Source organism: Eublepharis macularius, chromosome 1 (genome assembly GCF_028583425.1).
Source record: "Eublepharis macularius isolate TG4126 chromosome 1, MPM_Emac_v1.0, whole genome shotgun sequence".
Taxonomy (NCBI): domain Eukaryota; kingdom Metazoa; phylum Chordata; class Lepidosauria; order Squamata; family Eublepharidae; genus Eublepharis; species Eublepharis macularius.
The window spans coordinates 248,052,200-248,056,796 of NC_072790.1; the positions used below are offsets into that span (position 1 = coordinate 248,052,200).

General features: G+C 42.2%; 1 long non-coding RNA gene across 1 annotated transcript; it reads left to right on the forward strand.

The window, feature by feature from the left end:
- Positions 1-506: 506 nt before the first annotated feature.
- Positions 507-3,922, forward strand: LOC129338981 (uncharacterized). Its single transcript, XR_008597981.1, has 2 exons — positions 507-732; positions 3,091-3,922. It is a non-coding gene; the product is annotated as an uncharacterized LOC129338981 (long non-coding RNA).
- Positions 3,923-4,597: the final 675 nt, after the last annotated feature.

Below are 4,597 nucleotides of genomic sequence, written 5' to 3' on the forward strand. Positions count from 1 at the left end.
ACAAACATCAAAGAATAACTGGAGTTTCTGAAAACTAATAAACTTCATTTAAATATTTTGTGATAGAAATACAAGCAAAACTGTCTCAGTTATAATGAAAGTATAGAATGACTTTAAAAAAACCCCAAAATTTCATCATTAGAATTCACACATTGACATCGGGATGCCGTAAAATTCTGAGCATTCAAATTTGTCACTGGATTTCAGGTTCGGAATTATGTCTGTGCTGCTGTCCCTGCATTTCTCTCTTCATAATTTTTTCATATTATTAGTATTATTTCTGAACATTCTTCAGACAGCTGCACATGTATAGCTTCTTCTTTGTTAGTTTTCTATTATGCTCAATTTTTAAGAAGTTCTAAAGGCCTACAGTGACCTTTCCTCTTGGCCTAGAATCAGCAAGTCAGCCGTACTGTGCTGAGTGATCATTTGACTATGCACATTCCTTTCTGACTCAAATAAAATTGGACACAACTTCAGACCATGGTCTGTAATATTCTGCAGTGAGGGAAGACTGTAGGGTAAAATGGGATCATCCTATAATATGAGGCTAAGCCGCTTCCAAAATGCCATGGGAGTTTGGAAACATTTCGCAAACTAAACAGTCAGAAATGATTCATCGATTAATACTGCAAAGGGGATAGTATAAAAGCTCTTGCCACTTGCAACCATCTCCACTATTCTGCTCTGCTTCTCTTGCTTGCTTGCTTCTCTTCTTCTGCTGCTACTATGGTAAGTCCATTATAACTAGTTCACATTGTATATGAGATATATGGAGCAAGGAAGGAAGGAAGGAGGGAAGGAAGGAAGGAAATCCTTCCTTGGGGAAAAAGTTCAAGGAAATTCAAAGGAAGCAAAAAAAATGATTTTAGTAAGACTAGTGGTCTTTCTTGTCTGTGTGCTTACATCTAAATGAAAGAACGATAACTGGTAAGAAAATGAGGCATCGTGAGAAAAGAAGGAAGGGTAGCTGTAATTGGATGCAGCTTTTCATACTTTCATAAAGATGTATTGTCGAAGGCTTTCATGGCCAAAGAACGATGGTTGTTGTGGATTTTCCGGGCTGTATAGCCGTGGTCTTGGCATTATATTTCCTGATGTTTTGCCAGCAGCTGTCACTGGCATCTTCAGAGGTGTAGCACTGAAAGACAGAGATCTCTCAGTGTCACAGTGTTGTAGATATAAATTACCTGCTAACATCTTCTCCACACATTGACACTGAGAGAGCTCTGTCTTTTGGTGCTACACCTCTGAAGATGCCAGTCACAGCTGCTGGCGAAACATCAGGAACTACAATGCCAAGACCACAGCGATACAGCCCGGAAAATCCACAACAACCAACCTTCACAAAGATGTTTGTGGGAAGCCCTTAATTCCAGCAAGTTTGATTAAAGTAGTTATGCAGGCCAATGGCTGTCTGGTTGAACACAGCCATTATGCTGCCATTCAAGGGGAAAGAACCGCAAATGCCATACTGGAATTTTTTTGAACGCAAGGCAGACATTTCGTTCCTGCAGCCCTAACGTTACCCAAGGCTAAATTACTGGAGCAGCTGTTATATGGAACATTTGTAGGACTGCCCTCTTCATGTTTTGCCCCACAGGAAAGACTTCAGGTTAAGTTTTTGAGAAGTCTCAAACTGTGTATCTAATGCCTGGATACGATTAGAGTCTGGTTGTCTTAGGTGTGAAGCCAGGTTTTGTATTCAATCTATTTATATGTGGCTGAAAGGCCGTTTTAACCCACAAGGTTTGTTTCCCTGATCCTTCAAGATGACTTCTAATCAAGCTGGCTCAAGGCTGTTTATAGCCATATTAATAGAACAGGCTTTCCCTGTCAGGTTCTCTTAACACACGGAGCTGAACAAGCAAAAGGGTTAATTAAAAAAAAAAATAGAGGATATTGAAAGCCAATCGGACATCTCCAGGGCAGCAAAGCTTGGGGTGTTGTTAAATGTCAAAGGTATGTCTGAGCCAGCTGTGCCCTTGGTCTCCATGGAAGCATACCGTTTTAGAAGGGCATTTAGTCTAGCTAGGTGCTCCTCTCTACCGTCTGTGGTTATCGAAGGCAGGTACAACAAAACCCCTACCTAGAAAGATTGTGCCCATGCCTGCTAAGTGAGGTCAAGTCTTCTCGAAGGCTTTCATGGCCGGAGAACGATGGTTGTTGTGGGTTTTCCGGGCTGTATTGCTGTGGTCTTGGCATTGTAGTTCCTGACGTTTCCTGTAGTTCCTGACACTGAGAGATCCTTGTCTTTTGGTGCTACACCTCTGAAGATGCCAGCCACAGCTGCTGGCGAAACGTCAGGAACTACAATGCCAAGACCACAGCAATACAGCCCGGAAAACCCACAACAACCATCGAGGTCAAGTCTGTTGAGCACATATGTTTTAGTTGTCTATTTATGTCTCAGAATCATTACCCCATTACTCAACATGCTCCCCGGTCATATAACCACTAATAATGTACTGGTTTTTATCTGATAACAAGTTTAGGATTATACGTCAAATCACTAAATTTTGTGCATCAATTTTTAAATTACAGGAAGTGCATTTTAAACGTTCATAAAGTCAATCTTTTTTTCCTTTATTGCATCCTTGCTTCTTTAGGTTGAATGCTGGTCTTAAGACCGAAATTAAAATTGAAGTTTGAATAGCTATTCTTTTTCTGTTTCTTTGTTTTGGCATTATTTATTGTGGGCTTTCACAGTCACAAGGATTCCTACCAGACACTGAGGCTTTACTATGAATTTCTGCTGATCTTGTTTCAAAAGGCAAGATCTAGTAAATGTTTGAGGATATTGTTTTCACTTGTCCTCCTCCTCCTGAAAACGGTCCACAGAAAACAGTCCACAGTCACTGGAAGGACACCACCAATCCTAAAAAGGTTCATTATTTTCAACTTTATATGTTAGAAATGGTGTTAGATATAGCAGTTCAAGCCATGCCATTCAGAAAAGTGTAGCACCAACGCGGTTCCTCCCAAGTTACAATTTGATTTGTTCCCTGGAAAGTTATGCTTGCAATTGTAATCTGATTTCCTTCAACCTGTGAGATTGAGTTGACTCACCTTTTCTTAATATAATTCCAGACTCATCATTCCAAGATGTCATGTGGCTGTGCACCGTCTTGTGCCCCTCAATCTTCCTGCTCCCCGTGTAGCTATCCATTTGGTGGTCTGAGCTCCCTGAGTACATGCTGCCCCACCTCCTGCGGTGGTTGTTCAAGTAGCCTTGGCATCTCCCCCTGTGTGAATAACGTCTCATGTATCACCCAACTCCCATCATCAAAAATTGTGATACAACGACCTTCTTTCGGTTTAACAATCCCAGGCGCCATTCTCTCGTCCTCCGGTGAACCTGTCCGTTTCGGAGGGTACACCGCCTGTGGTGGCAGTAGCAGTTGTGGAAGTCTACCTAGCTGTGGTCTCCCGGGTATTTCTGGGTCTTGCCAACCCTCTGAGTGCAAACGGGTGTCCGTTTCCAAGGTGTGCAGTTCACCATGTTAAGCTGGGACGTCAACAAGAATGGGAAGGAAATGTGATCTGGAAAGTATAAAATGGATTCACATCTGATGACATCTCAGATGTGGGTAAATCAAACCTGTCCAAGTAAATTGTATCTTCTCTGCTCTCACCTCTAAAGTTTCCTCTGCAATCTTTATATCATTTGCCTTAACTTATGTTGACCAGGAGACCAGAAGGGTGTGAACATCTTCCCTCTGTGGGCCTTTAAGTATTTCAGGGTCCCACAAGAATCTTTCTCCTTAAACAGTTTGACAGCATATGCCAGTCTTGTCATCCAAACTAGACGGTCAGTGGAAAAGCCCCTGTTTGCTGGGCAAAGAATGAATGTTTATCATCTATGCAAATGATGTCACTCGCTGTCCTTTCTTCATTAAAGCTTCTGCCTGCATTAACATTTGTTGTGGATTCAGTTGCTTTTTATTTCTAAGAACATGCAAAGTGGGGGCAGGAGCATGCAACAATCATCATGTATCAATTCAAGCCTGTTGTATTCGAGCAGACTCAGGTCTCTGAGCCAAGCTACAAGTGACGCCTGACAGAGGTTGGACACTCGTCAGCTTCCCTCAAGTTTTGATGGGAAATGTAGGCATCCTGGTTTTACAGCTTGGCTCTCCATTACAACTGCAAGACCAGGATGCCTACATTTCCCATCAAAACTTGAGGGAAGCTGACTAGTGTCAGGCGTCTCTTGTAGCTTGGCTCTCAGTTTTTCCAATTTCTGTCTAGTCAGTCCCTTGATGATGCACCAACTTGCACCGGTTCTCTTCATTGGGATGTCTTCTGTTCTTTACAGCAGTTTCTGGTATCCTTCAACTTTTAATGTGGACTAGTAATAGAAAAGAGTGCTTCCCCCTGCAGCTTCAGGTCCTCCTAACTTTCCTTTTGTTTTCCTTATAAGGAATACCTCAACTCTTTAGCTCCCTCTAGTGGACCAAGGTGGACCTCCTGGACAGTAGGGTTGCCAGCTTCAGCTTGGGAAATTCTAGAAGGTTTGGTGGTGGGTGGCTTTAGATGGTCAGGGAGGCTATTAGTTTAACTTATAGCCATGTAAAAAGCCCAAGATATAACACAA